General features: G+C 35.5%; 1 protein-coding gene across 2 annotated transcripts in view; it reads right to left on the bottom strand.

Moving 5' to 3' along the window:
* Nucleotides 1-23,314, bottom strand: part of APLF (aprataxin and PNKP like factor) — a 140,088-nt gene that overhangs the window by 77,868 nt on the left and 38,906 nt on the right. The gene's annotated exons all lie outside the window — the stretch shown is intronic.

The raw sequence follows: 23,314 nt of genomic DNA, 5'->3' as shown, positions 1-23,314 counted from the left end.
TTAGTAATTAGATACATCTCCTTCTCAACTTTTGTCTAAGTTTAAGCAAACATATTTACAAATACAAATGTTTTAACACATATAGGACTAAAAGTGTAAGTGCTGTTCTTTCTGTGGTATAAATTCCTAGAACTGCAATTTCTGGGTCAAAATGTGTGGTATATTTAAAAACTTAAGAGATACTGGCAAATGATATTAAAAGGCTATACTAAATTATCCTTTAACCAACAATGTTCAATAATACCCATTTCTGCCAAAACTAGTTATTATCAATTGTTTAAATTTGATGAGTTAATAAGAAGTGACAATTGTATGTTTTCAATTTATATGTACCTAATACTAAAGTCATGTATTTATTAACTATTAGTATTTATTATTCTGTAATAGATCACATACAATGTACAAAATTTCTACTGAGTATAATATATTCTGACATAGACAATTTTTAAAATCTTCAATCTTTTCTGACAGGTACTATCTCCAAGTACCTTGTTTGCCAGTCTCTGAGTAAGATGTTTGCATACAAACATTTTTGTCATTTTTATCTCGGAATAATCTGTCAATTTTTCCTTTATGGTTCTAGGTTCCCTATCTTCTCTTCAGAACTATTAAAAATATTTTCCATATTTTCATCAAATGACTTAATAATTTTAAGTTTTAAGTTGACATTATAATTCAATAGAATCTATCTCTGAAAATGGTATAAGTATGAATCTAATATTATTTCCTTCCAAATAAATTATTTCCCCCAAGCATTTATTGAATAATGTACCCCTTCCCCACCAGTTTTAACAGATAATGTTTTATAGTGAATGTATCTATTTTGATCTGTCTGAGTGTTTCATTCTTTCTACTGGTCTAAATTTTATTCCTATATCAGAACTAACAATTACTAAAAACAGATACCTAGCCCAGATAGCAATATAGGGGAATTCCAAGAAAAAGGTATTCAAGGTAGTTTGCCCCTTCAAAAATACAGAAAAATTCTTAATTCATTTTCTACAAAGCTGACATGGCTCTAATGTTAAAATTTGCCATATATGGCATGAAGAAAAATACTGATGTATTTATAAATACAGAGATGTCCTATATCAGATATTATCAAATTTAATCTAAGAGTATAAAAATAAGCAATCATGATGACAAGGCTGAACCTACTCTGTAAACATAGGCATGTTATGATATTAAGAAATCTACCAACATCATTAATTATATTAACACATGAAAAGGCACAGCTATTTCTATGCCAAAAAAATTTTTCAAATAATTGAACAGTATTCGTGAAAAAAGTAGAAATAAAACTACCTAGTATGAGTATTCATCAGAATCAATACCAACCAAGAATTAAACTGAGAGAAGATAAAAGAGAGAAAATAAGTACATATCAAAAACAAACAAACCAAACCAGGACATTTAGATGTAAGTGGCTATCAAGTGACATATTTGGAACATGGGCTTTACAGTCAGATAGAGCTAGTCTCAGTTATAGCTCTGGCATTTATTACTTGATCTCAGATACGTCATTTATCATCAGTTAACATTATTTGTCCCATTCCTAAGTGTTCAAAAGATTTCAAAATATCAAATTGGTTTCAGACAATCTAAGTAAATGTCAATGGACATGGTACAGGACTAAATGTACAAAAGACAGAAGTTACATATATCAACGAGCTTAAAACATGTCCCAGGAGATGGTTTTTAAAATATCTAGCAAGGATTAATTGATGTGGGTCATCAGTTACTTAATCAAAAAAACAATTTTAAAGGCTATGCAATGAAATTTCTAATTATGTTAATTTATAATTAGAATTCAAGTACATAACTGTTTTGTACTTCTTAATTTTTCTTCTAAATTTGTATATTTCTTAATTCCATTAAAGGTATTAAGGAACCTAACCTTGTTCTTATAAGTACATTTACCAAAATCTAAGTTTATATGAAGATAGACCTGAATAAAAAACTTTTGTATCTTATTTTGAAGCTTTAGCATTTTAGTGCATTGGTACCATATAATATTCCTGTCCCAATCAATGTCAGATAACTGTCATTTGTATTTTCAAGGTGAAGTGCCCAAAAAGGCAATTCATATTTTATGTGGTACGTCTGTCAAGTAAAAAAGTTAACAACTGATTATTTGAAGCAAAATATATTTTGAACTATTATAAGCAATGTAGTAGTGATGATGCAAAAGCAATTTCAGTACAAACAACTCTGAAAGAAAAAGATTTGTACTCATGTAGGCAGTTCACATTACTATAATTTTTGGTCAAGAAAAATGATTCTTTCTCTTGGAGAGAAGTTTTGTTCTACTGAAGGAAAGTACCTGCTCCTTCCTACTACCAACCCTCATTTTCCTTCCTACAAAGTGAGGATCATGTTCAAAAAGAAATGTTACTGATGAAAATATTTTCCACATAAAATGATTGTGGAGGGGATAAAAACCATTCTACAAAAATAAAACTCTTTACCAGGAAACTCTTAGACTTAGTTTTGAAAATTCTTCAGATTAAACCACATCCCCCTCAACATACAATGTATAATCTACTATTCCCACAAGAATACTCTGATCCTACTATAAACCAATTAACATCGAAGAAGGTATATTCCGCACATTGTACATTTAATCAAAAATGTTTGAAGAATTCCATGACCACTGAATATGAGAATCATTAAGGATAGTAATATTGCAACTAAAAATGTATTCATTTCTACTATAATTTATAAAAGATAATATTCAACATAAAATGACAGAAATATCTTAAGTGAACTAATCATCCCAAATTAAACCATTATAAATTCAGGACAAAATAGTAAAAGGAACAACTATTTGAAGGCATTGCAGAGTGAACACAAAGATAGCCAGAGAGTATTCTAACTTTGAAAAATTAACTACAACATGCAAATGAATTTCTGATTGTTTTCCTGAAGGCATTCTCCAATTAACAAGTGGTAGAAAGCTGCAGTCTGGTTTGAGGTTAGTAGAACAGATAGAAAGTTAGGGATGAAAATCCCATAAGGAAGGGAGTCCAGAGGGGGCGAAGGGAGTCCAGAGGGGGCGAGAACTGCATGGTGCATCCCCATAATCCCAGAAGTTCAGGAGGCTGAGGCAGGAGGATTGCAAGTCAAGGCCAACCTCACCAACCTAGCAAGATGCTGCCTCAAAATAAATTAACAAGGACTGGATGTGACCTTGTCTCAAAATAAAATAACAAGGACTAGATGTAGCTCAGTACCATGGGTTCAATCCCCAGTGCAAAGAAGAAGGAAAAGGAGGAAGAGGAGGAGGAGAAGGAGGGGAGGCACTGGCAGCAAGAACAAAATCCTACAAGTAAAAATGACCCAGTGCTGGGGTTGTGGCTCAGTGGTAAAGTGCTTGCCTAGTATGTGTGAGGCAATGGGTTCAATCCTCAGTACTACATTAAAATAAAGGGAGTGTGTCCATCTACAACTAAAAATATATTTTAAAAAATGACCCAGCCACAGGGCGATCGAAGATGGCAGACTAGAGGGTGACAGCATCTCCTGTCGCTTCAGAACCCAGGATTCAAGAAGGGGAGACATTGAGAGACTCGGACTAAAATAGAGCCACGGGGTGAGTCTCCCCCACCGGGTGAAGCTCGGCCTGGGCAGCAGGGCGGCTTCTCAGAGCAGGGCAGGGCAGCTAGAGTCTTCCCCAGGTAGCCCTGCTCCCTCTGGCGGTGAGCTCCTCCCACAGGCCAGCTTCTCAGAGCACGCCCGAGTGAGAGCCTTTCTGCACAGAACCAGCTCCAGTCCCAGAGCCAACGGTGAGCTCTGGACCCCAGGCAGCTTCATGGACCAGGATAGGGAAGCCAGTGACTTCCCCAAGCAGCACTGCTCCCTCCAAGGGCAGGCACCTTTCAAGGCCAGCTTCTCGGAGCAGACCACCCAGTGAGAGCCTTTCCGCACAGAGCCAGCTCCAAGCCCTGGAACCAGTAGCGGGCTAGTGGCAGTTTTCTTCGGAAGCACTGCATTATTAAGTTCCTCCAAGACTTCAGGCTACTCAAGGCTGGGAGGTGATATACTGGAAATCTACAGGGACACCATAACCAATAGGAAATCTGCAATATCTCAGAGTCCCACTGACATCTGACCAATATGAGAAAACAAGAAAATGTCCCAAACAAACTTAGATACTATATCAATAAAACCCAATGACAGCATGGCAGAAGAAATGTCAGAAAGGGAGTTCAGAATGTACATTATTAAAACGATCAGGGAAGCAAACGAGGAGATGAAAGAGCAAATGCAGGCATTAAATGATCGCACCAATCAACAGTTAAAAGAGCAAATACAGGAAGCAAGAGATCATTTCAATAAAGAGTTAGAGATATTGAAAGAAAAACAAACAGAAATCCTTGAAATGAAGGAAACAATAAACCAAGTTAAAAACTCCATAGAAAGAATGACCAATAGGATAGAACACCTGGAAGACAGAACCTCAGACATTGAAGACAAAATATTTAATCTTGAAAACAAACTTGACCAAACAGAGAAGATGTTAAGAAATCATGAACAGAATCTACAAGAATTATGGGATATCATGAAAAGGCCAAATTTAAGAATTACTGGGATTGAGGAAGGCTTAGAGAAACAAACCAAAGGAATGAACAATCTATTCAATGAAATAATATCAGAAAATTTCCCAAATCTGAAGAATGAAATGGAAAACCAAATACAAGAGGCATATAGGACTCCAAATACACAAAATTACAACAGACCCACACCAAGGCACATTATTATGAAAATACCTAACATACAAAGCAAAGGCAGAATTTTAAAGGCCGCGAGAGAAAAGAATCAAATTACATTTGAGGGAAACCAAAAAGAATATCAGCAGATTTTTCAATCCAGACCTTAAAGCTAGAAGGGCCTGGAACAACATTTACCAAGCCCTGAAAGAAAACGATGCCAACCAAGAAACTTATACCCAGCAAAACTTACTTCCAGATTTGACGACAAAATCAGATCCTTCCATGATAAACAAAAGCTAAAGGAATTTACAAAAAGAAAGCCGGCATTACAAAACATTCTCAGCAAAATATTCCATGAGGAAGAGATGAAAAACGATGCAAATCAGCAAGGGGGGAACTAGCCTAAAGGAATAGCCAAATAAAAGAGAAACCAAATCATATCAAAAAACAAAAATGAGTCAAATGACTGGGAATACAAATCATATCACAATAATAACCCTGAATGTTAATGGCCTGGACTCATCAATCAAAAGACATAGACTGGCAGATTGCAATAAAAAGAAAAATTCAACAATATGCTGCCTGCAAGAGACTCATCTCATAGAAAGAGATACCCATAGACTAAAGGTGAAAGGATGGGGAAAAACATACCATGCACATGAACACAGCAAAAAAGCTGGAGTATCCATACTCATTTCAGATAATGTGGACTTCAAGCCAAAACTAGTCAGAAGGGATAAAGAAAGACATTACATACTGCTTAAGGGAAGCATAAATCAGCACGACATAACAATCATAAATATCTATGCTCCAAACATTAGCTCATCCATGTAAGTCAAACAAATCCTTCTCAATTCCAGAAATCAAATAGACCACAACACAATAATACTAGGCGATTTTAACACACCTCTCTCACCGCTGGATAGATCGTCCAAACAAAAATTGAATAAAGAAACCATAGATCTCAATAACACAATCAACAATTTAGACTTAACCGACTAATATAGAATATACCATCCAACAAAGAATGAATACACCTTCTTCTCAGCAGCACATGGATCCTTCTCTAAAATAGACCATGTTTTATGCCACAAAGCTACTGTTAACAAATACAAGAAGATAGAGATACTACCTTGTACTCTATCAGATCATAATGGACTGAAATTAGAAATAAATGACAGAATAAAAAACAGAAACTTCTCCAATATCTGGAGATTAAATAATACACTATTATATGATGAATGGATAACAGAAGACATCAGGAGAGAAATAAAAAAATTCTTAGAAGTAAACGAGAACAAAGACACATCATATCAAAATCTCTAGGCCACTATAAAACCAGTTTTAGAGGAAGATTTATTTCATGGGGCGCATTCAATAAAAGAAGTAGAAATCAACAAATAAACGACTTAACACTACAGCATAAAGCCCTAAAAAAGAAGAGCAGACCAACACCAAAAGTAGTAGAAGACAGGAAATAGTTCAAATCAGAGCAGAAATCAATGAAATTGAAACAAAAGAAACAATCGGAAAAATTAACAAAATAAATAGTTGGTTCTTTGAAAAAATAAACAAAATTGATGAGCCCTTAGCCACACTAACAAACAGAAAGAGGGAGAAACCTCAAATTACTAAAATTCGGAATGAACAAGGAAATATCACCACAGATAGGAGTGAAATACAAAACATAATTAGAAGCTATTCTGAAAATCTATACTCCAACAAAAACAGAAAACCTCAAAGACATCAACAAATTTCTAGAGACATATGAATTACCTAAACTGAACAAGGAGGATATACACAACTTAAATCAATTTCAAGCAATGAAATAGAAGAGGTAATCAAAAGCCTACCAACAAAAGAAAAGTCCGGGACCAGATGGGTTCTCAGCCAACTTCTACAAAACCTTTAAAGAAGAGCTCATTCTACTACTCCTCAAAGTATTCCATGAAATAGAAGAGGAGGGAACCCTCCCAAACTCATTCTGTGAAGCCAATATCACCCTGATACCTAAACCAGACAGAAACACATCGAGGAAAGAAAATTTCAGATCAATATCCTTAATGAACATCGATGCAAAAATTCTCAACAAAATTTTAGCAAATCGCATACAAAAATATATTAAAAAGATAGTGCACCATGATCAAGTGGGTTTTATCCCAGGGATGTAAGGTTGGTTCAACATCAGGAAATCAATAAATGTCATTCACCATATCAACAGACTAAAAGTTAAGAATCACATGATTATTTCAATAGATGCAGAAAAAGCATTTGATAAAATACAGCATCCCTTCATGCTCGAAACACTAGAAAAAATTGGGGTAGTGGGAACATTCCTTAACTTTGTAAAGGCCATCTATGCTAAGCCCATGGCCAATATCATTCTAAATGGTGAAAAACTGAAAGCATTCCCCCCAAAAACTGGAACAAGGCAGAGATGCCCTCTTTCACCACTTCTATTCAACATTGTCCTTGAAACTCTAGCCAGAGCAATTAGACAAACCAAAAAAATTAAAGGGATATGAATTGGAAAAGAAGAACTCAAACTATCCCTTTTCACTGATGACATGATTATATATAGAGAGGAACCTGGAAATTCCACTAGAAAACTTTTAGAACTCATAAGTGAATTCAGTAAAGTAGCATGTTACAAGATCAATGCTCATAAATCCAATGCATTTTTATACATAAGCGATGAATCTTCAGAAAGAGAAATTAGGAAAACTACCCCATTCACAATAGCCTCGAAAAAATAAAATACTTGGGAATCAATCTCACAAAAGAGGGGAAAGACCTCTACAATGAGAACTGCAGAACACTAAAGAAAGAAATGAAAGAAAACCTTAGAAGATGGAAAGATCTCCCATGTTCTTGGATAGGCAGAATTAATATTGTAAAAATGGCCATACATCCAAAAGTGCTATACAGATTCAATGCAATTCCAATTAAAATCCCAATGATGTACCTTACAGAAATAGAGCAAGCAATTATGAAATTCATCTGGAAGAATAAAAAACCCAGAATAGCTAAAGCAATCCTCAGTAGAAAGAGCGAAGCAGGGGGTATCGCAATACCAGATCTTCAACTCTATTACAAAGCAATAGTAACAAAAACGGCATGGTATTGGTACCAAAATAGACAGGTAGATCAACGGTACAGAATAGAGGACATGAACACAAACCCAAATAAATACAATTTTCTCATACTAGACAAAGGTGCCAAAAATATGCAATGGAGAAAAGATAGCTTCTTCAACAAATGGTGCTGGGAAAACTGGAAAACCATATGCAACAGAATGAAATTAAACCCCTACCTCTCACCCTGCACAAAACTCAACTCACAATGGATCAAGGACCTCGGAATCAGACCAGAGACCCTGTATCTTATAGAAGAAAAAGTACATCCAAATCTTCAACTTGTTGGCTTAGGATCAGACTTCCTTAACAGGACTCCCATAGCACAAGAAATAAAAGCAAGAATCAACCACTGGGATAGATTCAATCTAAAAAGCTTTCTCTCAGCAAAGGAAACTATCAGTAGGGTGAAGAGAGAGCCTACAGAGTGGGAGAATATCTTTGCCACTCATACTTCAGATAGAGCACTAATTTCCAGAATATATAAAGAACTCAAAAAACTCTACACCAAGAATACAAATAATCCGATCAACAAATGGGCTAAGGAAATGACTTCACAGAAGAAGATGTACAAGCAATCAACAGATATATGAAAAAATGTTCCACATCTCTAGTAATAAGAGAAATACAAATCGAAACTACCCTAAGATTCCATCTCACCCCAATTAGAATGGCGATTATCAAGAACACAAGCAACAACAGGTGTTGGCGAGGATGTGGGGAAAAAGGTACACTCCTACATTGCTGGAGGGGTTGCAAATTAGTGCAGCCATCCTGGAAAGCAGTATGGAGATTCTTCAGAAAGCTTGGAATGGAACCACCATTTGACCCAGCTATCCCACTCCTTGGTCTATACCCAAAGGACTTAAAATCAGCATACTACAGAGATACAGCCACATCAATGTTCATTGCTGCTCAATTCATCATAGCCAGATTGTGGAATCAACCTAGATGTCCTTCAATTGATGAATGGATAAAGAAACTGTGTATACATTCCATTGTGTATACATATATATAATATATATGTAATATATATAATGTAATATATGTAATATATATGTAATATTCCATTGTGTATATGTATATATATGTATACACAATGGAATATTACTCTGCCATAAAGAATGATAAAATTATGACATTTGCAGGCAAATGGATGTAATTGGAGAATATCATGCTAAGTGAGATAAGTCAATCTCAAAAAAACTAAAGGACGAATGATCTTGCTGATAAGCAGATGACGACATATAATTTGGGGTGGGAGGGGTTAGCGTTAGGGTTAGGGTTAGGTTTAGGATTAGGGTTAAGGAGGGTGGTAAGAATGGAGGAAAGAAGGACTGTATAGAGGGGAAAGAGGGGTGGGAGGGGTTGGGGGGAAGGGAAAAAAAATAATAACAGAATGAATCAAACAGCATTACCCTATGTAAATTTATGATTACACGAATGGTATGCCTTGACTCCATGTACAAATAGAGAAACAACATGTATCCCATTTGCTTACAATAAAAAAAAATAATAATAATAATTTAAAGGTAAAAATAAAATAAATTTTTTTTAAAAATGACCCAAATCTTTGGCTGACTGCTATACTATGATATTCATGGAGGAAACCGCAGGAACCCAGGAAAAAGTCACAGTTGAAAAATAAAAGATTTAAGTAGAAAGCCTATAGCTGCTGTGTCCACATCAGGGAAAACAAGAGACTAAGATCTGAATCTAGCCAAGTTAACTGCCTATGAGAACAAAATACTTTCTTAGGAAAACATGATGAAATCAAGAGCCTTGGTAATCTATCATTCCTAACAACAAAAACCAATAGAAAATCACTAGCTACAGAATATATAAGAAAATATGACCCATAAAATATTTTAAAAGCAGTTAAAAGAAAATTAACCTGAGATAACCAAAAAGTTGTACAGAGACACATACTCTAATGCAGTTATTAGAAATATGATCAAGACTTTATAATAAGAGGATTGTAAATTAGCAATAACACTATGGAATCAGTATGGATGTTCCTCAAAGACTAGGAATGGAACCACCATATGACCCAGCTATACTATTCCTTGGTATTTATTCTAAAGAACTAAAGTCAGCATAATATAGTGAATCATACACACCCATATCTATAGCAGCACAATTCACAATAGCCAAATCATGAAAGCAGTCCAGATGTCCATCAACAGATGAATGGATAAAGAAAATGTGGTATATATGCATGATAGAATTTTTTTTTTTTGGTACCAGGGATTGAACCCAGGGGTGCTTATCCACCGAGCTACATTCCCAGCCCTTTTTAAATTTTATTTAGAGATAGGGGCTCTCTTATATTGCTTAGGGCCTCACCAAACATAGCTATAAAGAAAAATGAAAGTATATCATTTATGGGAAATGAATGGTACTGGAGAACATCATGCTAAGTGAAATAAGCCAAGCTCAAAAAGTCAAGGGTCAAATGTATGTTCTCATATGAGAAAGCTAGAGAGAAACAAGCATTAAAAATAGGTATACATGTGGTGGGACAGGGCAGGAGTCTTGTAAAAATAGAAGAGACCATACGGTGGAGAAAGGGGATCAGGGAGAAGTGGAAAGAAATGGGAAGTACTGAGGAATAACGTTAACCAAATTATATTGTCCTGTTATGTGCATGAATGGCTATGTAACCACAAATCCCACTACTATATTTAATTATAATGCCATAATAAAAAGGAAAATATGTCCTTTTGTGTGTGTGTGTGTGTGCGTTTGTGTGGTCAGGAAATCGAATTTGGCTATGTACTGTACCACTAAGGTACAACCCCAACCCCAAAATAGTTGACAGGCCCCATGTTTTCATTTTGTACTCAGCTTTTCCAAAAAAAAAAAAACAAACAAACAAAAAAAAAAAACTAGGAATGGACCACCATATGACCCAGCTATCCCTCTCCTCAGTATAAATCCTAAAGATTTAAACTCGGCATACTACAGTGGTGCAACCACATCAATGTTTACAGCAGCTCAATTCACAACAGCCAAGCTATGGAGTCAACCTAGGTGTCTGGGGTTGAGGCTCAGTGGTAAAGTGCTTGAATGAAGGAATAAAGAAAATGTGGTATATACACATGATGGAGTATTTTTCAGTCGTATAGAAGAATGACTTTATGGCATTTGCTGATAAATGAATGGAACTAGAGACTATCATGCTAAGTGAAATCCCAAAAATTCAAAGGTAGAATGTGTTCTCTTTTATTGTGGAAACTAATCAGAATAAAGGAGAGAGAGATTAAAAAAAAAAAAAAAGAACAGAAAAAAATCAGTGAAGTAGAAAAAGGAGAATGAAGGGAAGGAAGGAAAGATTGGATAGGGAAAGACAATGAAATGAATCTAACCTAACTTTCCTATGTACATATATGAATGTACCACAGTAAATCTCACCATCATGTACATCCATAAGACACTAATTAAAAAAAAAAAACTATAATAGCAAAAAGATCAGTAGAGTAGAGGGAAGAGAACAGGGGGAGGGAGGAGGAGAGTGAAAAAGTACTAGGGACTGAATTAGAACAAATTATATTCCATGCCTTCATAATTTTGTCAAAATGAATCCTATTGTCATGTATAACTAAAAAGAAACGATTAAAAACAAAAAATCATAAAGGCAGACTGTATCTCTGGAGGTATGCATGGAACAGGTGTTGGTCTGCACACCTCATCGCTGTGCCTCAAAAAACTGAGGAAATCAAAGATTTTTTTGCTCACAGCCAGGCGAAAGGATGCCAAATCTTTAATGAACATTGTAAGAGTTTGATAGATATCCTGATTCCCAATACCCAATTAGTCCAGGAAAGCATTTGAAAGATGAGAGATTCCTTTTTTTTTTTTTTTTTTTTTTTTTTGATCACTGCTCTCCAGATTTCCACTGGTGGCCATTTCCCTATAAATCCTAGCTACTTTGTAGCCTAAGGCTTCAGGATCACTTGAGCCCTTAAAAACTGAATTAAAAAAAAGAACTTCATAAAAGATAATAATTTCAAAGATGTTGAAGCTCATCAGAGAGACAGAAACTATCAAAAGAATAAAAGAAAGAAAAAGAACCAAACAAATCAGAGAACTGAAAAATATAATAACTGAAATGTAAAATTCATTAGATAGGCTTACCAACAAATTAGAAATAGCAGAAAAAGAATCAGTAAACTTAAAGACGTAAAAGTAGATGTTATCTTTAAGAACAGAAAACTAAAAGATTAAAGATTAAAAGAAAATGAACAGACCTAACTTATTGGAACTAAATCAAGCAGTATAATATATTTACAATCAGGAATCCAAAAAGGGAACAGAAAGAGAATAGGGAAGAAAAATATTTGAAAAAAAAAATGGCAAAATCTTCCCAAATTTCGTGAATAACAGCCAAAAAGGCAAATGAACCTCAAGGAGAATTAATACAAAATAGCCATACACAAAATAGGCACTTAGTCATATAATAGTCGAGTGCATGAAATTAAAGACAAAAATAAAATCTTCTTAAAAAGAAATTTGATCCAAGAGCTTCATTGAGAAACTGTCAAACATTTAAGAAACAAATAATACTAATCTTTCATAACTCTTCTACAAACTTAATGTCTGTCATCCACCAATATTCATATATTGAAGCCTGAATCCCTTATTTGGTGATGGTAATTTTGGAAGGAATTCAGATTATGATGGGATTATTGCCTTTAAAAGTGGATGATGGTACAAAAGCTAACTCATTCATGCTCTATCTCTCTCTCCCTCTACCACATGAGAAACAAAGATAGCCACCTAAAAGTCATAAGAGGGTCCTCATCAGAATATAACCATGCTGGCACCTTGATCTTAGACTTCTGGCCTCTAGAACTATGTGAAAATAAATGATGAGTAAGCCACCTAGTGCATGTTATTCTGTTACAGCCTCCTAAAATAAGACAAACTCTTTCAGAAAATTGAGTAATATTTCCAAACTAATTTTATCAGACCAGCATAACACTTACATTAAACCCAACAAAGATATTATGCAAAATGAAAATTATAGATCAATACCACTCAGCATAAATTTAAAAATCCTTCATAAATCAATCTTAGAAATGAATAAAAGAGATAAGGCATAATAGTCAAATGGGTTTATCCAAGAATGAAAGGTTGATTTAATATTCAAAAATCTATTGTCTAACCCACCTTATGAATGGGATAAAAAAGAAAAACCACATGATTATCCTATTAGGTGTAGAAAAAGCACTTAATAACATTCAACATCCACTAAGGTAAAACCTGAGCAAATTAGAAATATAAGAAATTTCTTCAATTCAAAAAAGAAAACCTATGTTAAAATCTACAAGTAATCAAATTTAATAGGGAAAGGATTTTTTTCCCCTAATATCAGAACTAAGACAAGAATATCTACTATCACCAATTCTTGTCAACATTGTAATGAATTTCCTAGACAATGCAATTAAGAGGAAAGGACAGGAAAAAGAATTAAAAGATGTGCAGAAGGAATAAGTAAAACTCTAAACACATACAATGTTGTCTACACAGAAAATCCCAAAGCAGCTATAAAACAAGCTACCAGAACCAATACTTACTTAACAAACTTTTATAGTATACAACATTAATATACAAAACAATTAAATGTTTAATATAGTAAAAATGAGCAATCAGAAATTGAAATTTACAAAATAATACCACTTACAACCAGCATCAAAATATGGAATGCTTAGGAATAAAGATGTATACAACCTGTAAATTGAAAACTACAACACCAATGAGAAAAACTGACCTAAATGAATTGACCTAAAACAGTTGTACACTTAAAAAGTGTATCTGAGGCGTTCTAGAGGGAGGCTGCGTTCCTTGTCGCTCCGCAACGCCGGATTCAAGCAGAGGATATCTGTTTCTCGCTGCCAGCAGATTGACTGCAGACCGCCAGTGGAGAACCAGCTGCCTGCTGCTGCCTGGAAATTCACTGTCACAGTACCTGCAGGTTTGATTACACGTGGCTGCCGCCATTTTGAGACAACAGCCAGGCCTTGTAGGACCCCTGGCTGGACTGACCAAGTCCCGTCTCCAGGATCCCTCAGGCCAACCAATCACTCCCTGCCTCTGGGGCCCTCACATCAACTGACTGCTCCCTGCTGCCAGGACCCCCAGACTAACTGACTGCGCCCTATCACCGGAACCCCAGACCGACTGATTGCACCCGACCTCCAGGATCCCACAACCACACCAAACACACCCGACCGCCAGGACCCCTGCCGGACCAACTGCATCCTGTCTCCAGGACCTCCAGCTGACCACGTCCACCCCTGAGCTGCAACTCCCCATTTGCCAACACATTTAGATGCCAGAGCAGCCATCTTGGATAATCTTGGAAGCCGGAGCTCCGATCTTTGGGTGGGGCAAATCCCATCCTGAGACGCCTGCTGGAGGCTTGAAGCTCATTCTCAGGTACCTCTCATACATCAGGCTACTGAACACTGGGAGGTTTCATTACAATATGACTATTATACAGTAGATTTTCTTTTTTCTACTTTTTTAAAAAAAAATATTTAAGTTTATATTTCTTTACGTTTCTTCCTTTCTTTTCCTTCTGTTTACCTGTTCCCTCAGAGTCGCTTTCTCCCTTATTTACATGATGTTATTGTCCCCATAGGAGCTATTTGGTCTAGGATTGCATAGTGTCTGGTTTGGGCACTGCTAATATTGATCTCCCCTTAAAGAAAGGGTTTTGGAAACCTATAGGGCCACTATAAGCCTATAGGGGGAAATCTGCAATACCCCAGATCTGCACTGCTAGAGGGGAAGATACATGAACAACATGAAAAAACAGGGAAGAAAATGATCCAAACAAATCTAGATTCTATAGTAATAGAATCCAATGACAGTATGTTAGAAGAAATGTCAGAAAAGGACTTCAGATTATACATGATTAAGATGATTCGTGAAGAAAAGGATGAGATAAGAGAGCAAATGCAGGCAATGAATGATAATACAAATAAGCTGAAAGAGCACCTGCAGGAAGTAAAAGATCATTTCAAAAAAGAGATAGAGATTCTCAAAAAAAAAAAAAAAAAACAAACGGAAATCCTTGAAATGAAGGAGACAATAAACCAAATAAAAAACTCAATGGAAAGCATCACCAACAGACTAGACCACTTGGAAGACAGAACCTCAGACAATGAAGACAAAATATTTAATCTTGAAAATAAAGTCACCCAAACAGAGAAGATGGTAAGAAATCATGAACAGAATCTCCAAGAACTATGGGACATCATGAAAAGACCAAATTTAAGAATTATTGGGATTGAGGAAGGCACAGAGATATAAACCAAAGAAATGAACAACCGATTCAATGAAATAATATCAGAAAATTTCCAAAACCTGAAGAATGAAATGGAAAATCAAATACAAGAGGCTTACAGAACACCAAATGCACAGAATCACAACAGATCCACACCAAGGCACATTATAATGAAAATGCCTAACATTCAAAATAAAGATAGGATTTTGAAGGCCGCGAGAGAAAAGCATCAGATTACATATAGGGGAAGACCAATACGGATAGCAGCAGACTTCTCAACCCAGACTCTAAAAGCTAGAAGGGCCTGGAACAACATATTTCAAGCTCTGAAAGAACATGGTTGCCAACCAAGAATCCTATACCCAGCAAAACTAACCTTCAGATTTGAAGATGAAATAAAATCCTTCCATGATAAACAAAAGTTAAAAGAATTTACAAATAGAAAGCCTGCGCTACAGAATGTTCTCAACAAAATATTCCATGAGGAGGAAATGAAAAACAACAATGGAGGTCAGCAAAGGGAGGAACTACCTTAGAGAAAAACCACTCAAAGGAGAAACCAAGCCAAATTAAAAACCAAAAATAAGCCAAATGACTGGAAATACAAATCATTTCTCAATAATAACCCTGAACATTAATGGCCTAAACTCATCAATCAAAAGACATAGACTGGCAGAATGGATTCAAAAGAAAGACTCAACAATATGCTGCCTGCAAGAGACTCATCTCACAGAAAAAGACATCCACAGAATAAAGGTGAAAGGATGGGAAAAAACCTACCACGCACATGGACTCAGTAAAAAAGCGGGGGTTTCCATCCTTATATCAGATAAAGTGGACTTCAAGCCAAAGTTAGTCAGAAGGGATAAAGAAGGACATTTCATACTGCTTAAGGGAAACATAAATCAGGAAGACATAACGATAGTAAATATTTATGCCCCAAACAATGGTGCATCCCTATACATCAAACAAATCCTTCTCAATTTCAAGAATCACATAGACCACAACACAATAATTCTGGGAGACTTTAAGGCACCACTGTCACCACTAGATAGATCTTCCAAACAAAATCCAACCAAAGAAACCATAGAACTCAATAACACAATCAATAACCTAGACTTAATAGACATATATAGAATATTCCATCCATCAACGGGCAGGTACACTTTCTTCTCAGCAGCACATGGAACCTTCTCGAAAACAGACCATATGTTATGCCACAAAGCAGCTCTTAGGAAATGCAAAAAAATAGAGATACTGCCTTGTGTTCTATCAGATCATAATGGACTGAGTAGAAATCAATGACAAAGTAAAAAAAGGAAATTACTCTAAGACTTGGAGACTAAATAATATGCTATTGAATGAAATATGATAACAAAAAACATCAGGGAGGAGATTAAAAAATTCTTAGAGGTCAGTGAGAATGATGATACAACATATCAAAATCTCTGGGACACTATGAAAGTGTTACTAAGAGGAAAATTCATTGCATAGAGCGCATTCCAGAAAAGAATGAAAAGTCAACAATTAAATGACCTAACATTACAGCTCAAAGCCCTAGAAAAAGAAGAACAGAATAACAGCAAAAGTAGTAGAAGACAGGAAATAATTAAAATCAGAGCTGAAATCAATGAAATTGAAACAAAAGAAACTATTCAAAAAATTGACATAACAAAAAGTTGGTTCTTTGAGAAAGTAAACAAAATAGACAAACCCTTAGCCACACTAACAAAGAGAAGGAGAGAGAAGACTCAAATTACTAAAATACATGATGCAAAAGGAAATATCACAACAGACACCACTGAGATACAGAACATAATGAGAAGCTACTTTGAAAATATGTATTCCAACAAAATAGAAACTACTGAAGACACTGACAAATTTCTAGAGACATATGCTCCTCCCAAACTGAACCAAGAGGACATACATGATTTAAACAGATCAATATCAAGCAATGAAATAGAAGAAGCCATTAAAAATCTACCATCCAAGAAAAGCCCAGGACCAGATGGATTCTCAGCCGAGTTCTACAAGACCTTCAAAGAAGATCTCATTCCAATACTTCTCAAAGTATTCCAGGAAATAGAAAAGGAGGGTACCCTACCAAACTCATTCTATGAAGCTAATATCACCCTCATACCCAAACCAGGAAAAGACACATCAAGGAAAGAATCTTTTAGACCAATATCCTTGATGAATATAGATGCTAAGATCCTTAACAAAATATTGGCAAACCGTATCCAAAAACATATTGAGAAAATTGTGCATCACGATCAAGTGGGGTTCATTCCTGGAATGCAAGGATGGTTTAACATCCATAAATCAATAAACGTAATCCATCATGTCAATAGACTTAAGGATAAGAATCATATGGTTATTTCAATTGACACAGAAAAAGCATTTGACAATATACAACACCCCTTCATGCTGAAAACACTAGAAAAAATAGGGATAGTAGGAACATACCTGAACATTGTAAAGGCTATTTATGCTAAGCCCATGGCCAACATCATTCTTAATGGAGAAAAACTGAAACCATTCCCTTTAAAAACAGGAACAAGACAGGGATGTCCTCTTTCACCACTTCTATTCAACATTGTCCTCCAAACTCTAGCCAGAGCAATTAGGCAGACCAAAGAAATTAAAGGGAAATAAATAGGAAAAGAGGAACTTAAGCTGTCACTATTTGTGGATGACATGATTCTATATTTAGAGGATCCAAAAACCTCCTCCAAAAACTTCTAGACCTCATCAATGAATTCAGCAAAATAGCAGGCTATAAAATCAACACGCATAAATCTACAGCATTTTTATACGCAAGTGACGAAACAGCTGAAAGGGAAATGAGGAAAACAACTCCATTTGCAATAGCCTCAAAAAAACTAAAATACTTGGGTATCAATCTAACCAAAGAGGTAAAAGATCTCTATAATGAAAACTACAAAACACTGAAGAAAGAAATTAAGGAAGACCTTAGAAGATGGAAAGATCTCTCATGTTCTTGGATAGGCAGAATTAATATTGTCAATATGGCCATACTAACAAAAGTGCTATACAGATTCAATGCAATTCCAATTAAAACCCCAATGACTTACCTCACAGAAATAGAGCAAGCAATCATGAAATTCATCTGGAAGAATAAGAAACCCAGAATAGCTAAAGCAATCCTTAGCAGGAAGAATGAAACTGGGTATCGCAATACCAGAACTTCAACTATACTACAAAGCAATAGTAACAAAAACGGCATGGTATTGGCACCAAAATAGACAGGTAGATCAATGGTACAGAATAGAGGACACGGACACAAACCCAAATAAATACAATTTTCTCATACTAGACAAAGGTGCCAAAAATATGCAATGGAGAAAAGATAGCCTCTTCAACAAATGGTGCTGGGAAAACTGGAAATCCATATGCAACAGAATGAAACTAAACCCCTATCTCTCACCCTGCACAAAACTCAACTCACAATGGATCAAGGACCTTGAAATCAGACCAGAGACCCTGCATCTTATAGAAGAAAAAGTAGGTCCACATCTTCACCTTGTTGGCTTAGGATCAGACTTCCTTAACAGGACTCCCATAGCACAAGAAATAAAAGCAAGAATCAATAACTGGGATAGATTCAAACTAAATAGCTTTCTCTCAGCAAAGGAAACTATCAGTAATGTAAAGAGAGGGCCTACAGAGTGGGAGAATATCTTTGCCACTCATACTTCAGATAGAGCACTAATTTCCAGAATATATAAAGAACTCAAAAAACTCTACACCAAGAATACAAATAACCCAATCAACAAATGGGCTAAGGAAATGAACAGACACTTCACAGAAGAAGATGTACAAGCAATCAACAGATATATGAAAAAAGGTTCAACATCTTTAGTAATAAGAGAAATGCAAATCAAAACTACACTATGATTCCATCTCACCCCAATTAGAATGGCGATTATCAAGAATACAAGCAACAATAGGTGTTGGCGAGGATGTGGGGAAAAAGGTACACTCATACATTGCTGGTGGGACTGCAAATTAGTGCAGCCACTCTGGAAAGCAGTGTGGAGATTCCTTAGAAAACTTGGAATGGACCCTCCATTTGACCCAGCTATCCCACTCCTCGGCCTATACCCAAAGGACTTAAAATCAGCACACTACAGAGATACGGCCACATAAATGTTCATAGCGGCTCAATTCACAATAGCCAGACTATGGAACCAACCTAGATGCCCTTCAATTGATGAATGGATAAAGAAACTGTGGTATATATATATATACAATGGAATATTACTCAGCTATAAAGAATAATAAAAGTATGGCATTTGCAGGCAAATGGATGAAATTGGAGACTATCATGTTAAGTGAGATAAACCAATCTTAAAAATCCAAAAGAGGAATGATCTCACTGATAAGCAGATGATGACACTTAATGGAGGGTGGGAGTGGGACAAGAATGGAGGAAGCAGGGACTGTATAGAGGGAAAAGAGAGGTGGGAGGGGTTGGGGGGAAGGAAAAAAAATAATGGAATGAATTAAACATCATTACTCTATGTAAATTTATGAATATGCAAATGGTATGCTGTCACTCCATGTATAGAAACAACATGTATCCCATTTGTTTACAATAAAAATAAATTAAAAAAAAAAATCCAGCACTCATTTGTGTTAAACATGTTTATAGATAACAGAGATAGAAGGAACTTTCCTCAGCAACATAAAGGCCATCTATGACAAATCCAAAGCCAACATCATAATTAAAAGAAAAAAAAAAATAAGGTGTATCTGATATATACTTCAGTAATTTCAATTCTAAAAATATACAATAAGGTAACACTGCATGCCATGGGAGTTACTAAAATTTAAGACTACAACACTACATGTTGGTGAATATGTGCAGTAAATGGAATTCACATATTTCTAGGGCCTATGTATTGGGTCTATCTTTCCACTTTGGAAAATGATTTGGCAGCATCTTAAAAAGTAAATATGCATCTACTCATTAACCCAGCAATTCCATTATTTAATATTTATTCAATATAAATTAAGGTATATGTCTACAAATGTACATGTATAAGGATACTTATTGCAGATTTTTTCACAATAGCCAAAAACTGGAAACAACCTAAATAACCACCAATATGTTAATAAATAAACAATTTGACATATTCAAATAACAGAAGACTTCAACAATAAAAAGAAACTACTCATATGTAAAAAATGAATCTCAGACACTGCTAAGAAAAATAAGCTAAACACAAAAGACCATAATAAGTAATAAACATGAATAGTAGAATATTATTAATGATTAAAGCCATGTGATAGGTAAACAGGGGCTCATCACATATATGATTATTTTTAGTTTTTTTCCCTAATTTTTCAGAAAAATTTAAAAGACAATGTTTAAATTTTATAAGGTTTCCCATTTCCCTGTTTAGGTTTTTTTTAAATCGTACAGTGTAGAGAAATTATCAAAAAACACTTTGATACCCGCTATGGTTTAAATATAATTTGTCCCTCTAAAACTCATATTGAGTTTAATCATGATCGTAAGGTATTATAAGGGTAGAAACTTAGTATGACTACAGTGTTTAGAGGTGGAGCGTTCAGAAGGTAATTAGGACTAGTTAAGGTTATTAGCATGATTAAAGGTTATTTAATCAAGGTTATTACCTTGATTAAATACTGGTGGCTTTACAAGAAGAGGGAGAAAGATCATATACATGTACACAAACTCCCTGCTCCCTGTCTCTTACCATATGATATCCTGCACTGCCTCATGAGCCTGCAAGCAAGACCTTCGACTTGAACAAGAACAGTGAGCCAAAATAAGTTTATTTTCTATATAATTTCCCCAATTTGTAGTATTGTTATTAGCAACAGAAAATGGATTAATAAAGTAAGTACCATCATTCTGTTTATTACACTTCTAACACTATTTCTAGGCCTCTTATTTCCACTTCAAAATAACCATCAATCCTACTTGTAGGTATATACCCAAAAGAATCGAAATTGGTATGTTAAAGAGATATCTGTACTCTCATTGCTATAGTTTCGATCTGGAGTGTCCCCCAAAGACTTTTATGTAAAAGGTTTGGTTTCCAGCTTGGTGCTATTGAGAAGCTGTAGAAACTTTGAGAGATGGAACACAGTAGGAAGTCTCCAAGTTATTGGGGAGGGCCCTTTGAGACTCTTTCAGAGCTGCCTTCTTTCTCTTTTTGCTTCCCAGTCATGTAGTGAATGGTTTTGTGCCAGACACTCTGGGCATGATGCACCGCCTTGTGAGAGATCCAAAGCAATAGGACCGATCAATCCTGGACTCAAACCTCCTAAACTGTGAGCCAAAATTAGTCTTTTTTCTCCATAAGTTGGTTATCTCAGGTATTTGTTATGGTAAAGGAAAGCTATTACACCCATTATAATTGCCGCATTATTTGCAATGGCCAAGATATGGAAGCAACCTAAGTGTCACCAGCAGATGAATGGATAAAGAAAATATGGTAGAGATACCCAGTGGAATACTACATAGTCTTCTGAAGGAAGTAAATTCTGTCATTTGTTACAACATGCATAGAACTAGAGGACATTATACTAAATGAAATAACCAGGCACCAAAATAGAATATTTTGTAGGATATCACTTATATGAGGAATCTAAAAAGCTGATCTCATAAAAAAGTAGAAAGGTAGAGGAGGGACTTGAGGAGGGAGAGGGATGGGAAAAGAGTAGATGTTACTCAAAGGGTACAAAGTTTCTGTTAGGCTGATGGAGTAGATGTTGGTGATCTATTGCATTGCCTTGTAACCACAGGTAATATAGTACATATCTTTCAAAACTATTGAGAGAATAGATTTTTAACATTCTCCCTGCAAAGATAAATTGGTGAGGTAATGGGAATGTTAATTAGATTGAATGAGTCTCTGCAATGTATATATCAATCAAAACATCACATTGTACCCCATAAATATACAGATTATTATATTGTCAATTAAAATACATTTAAATGAATAATGTTATAGAGCAGATTGAAAAAAATTTGAAACTATTTACACAGGTTTTTGACTGACTTTTGCATTTGTATATGTATATTAGAGATGCCCATCATTTCCTTCCTGATGATGCCCTCTAAGAAAACCTGTACCTGACTTACAGTGGGCCAGATACTCAAAGATAGAACTAAGAAACACAACTACCTATTAACTATTTGGTAGTGAAGGCTTAAGGAGAGAAGAGGTAAGCCAATACCAGATGTTAGGCAAGCCAGAGCCATGTGCACAAACATAGGTAAACAGAAATCACCAGCCTCTGCTGTGGAGGGAAGTAAACACAGTAAGATCATGTGTCCAGAGAAAGGAAGAGAAGAGTAGGGAACAGGAGTAGGCTGTGAGACCTGATACCCATCCTTCACTTGGATTTGGATAACCAGGCTAACTTTACAAATTCCCTTTTAATCAAGTAAATTCGGGTACTTCCCAATAAATAAAATTTTGCCTAAATAAGACAATTAGTAAACATTTAAAAACTCTTGAAGCAATGGGAATACCCAGCAGAAATCATAAATTATTGTGATATTTATCACAAGTGACAGTGTAGTGATAGTGTGCTATGCTAGGAGAGAGGTCACATCATTTTTAAATCTCTCAGCACAAACATTGTGCATTTGGCTTTTTAAAAATTCAATTAATACCATCCCAGTGACTCAGGAGGCTGAGGCAGGAGGAGGCTGAGGCAGGAGGACTGTGAGTTCAAAGCCAGCCTCAGCAAAAGTGAGGTGCTAAGCAACTCAGTGAGATCCTGTCTTTCAATAAAATACAAAATAGGACTGGGGATGTGGTTCAGTGGTCAAGTGCCCCTGAGTTCAATTCCTGGTACCCCCCCCCCCCCCCAAAAAAAAAACAAACCAGGCTGGAGATGTGGATCAGTGGTTAAGCATCCCTGGGTTCAATCCCTGGTATGAAAAAAAAATTAATGAAACTAATTTTAAATGCTTTCATTGTACTAAAATTTTATCTTAGATGTAAAACCAACAAGTTGATTTGAAAATCTATATTAATATCCTAAACGTGACACATAACAGCACTTGTTAAATAAAAAATAATCATTAGGATAAACAGAATAAATACTATCATTAGGACAGTATTTGATGAATGGCATAAAATAACACCTTGTGTTTTAAATTAGAC

Source organism: Sciurus vulgaris, assembly GCF_902686455.1.
Source record: "Sciurus vulgaris genome assembly, chromosome: 14".
NCBI lineage: Eukaryota > Metazoa > Chordata > Mammalia > Rodentia > Sciuridae > Sciurus > Sciurus vulgaris.
The sequence above is the reverse complement of the archived record's forward strand: the minus strand, read 5'-3'. Positions and strand labels throughout refer to the sequence as shown.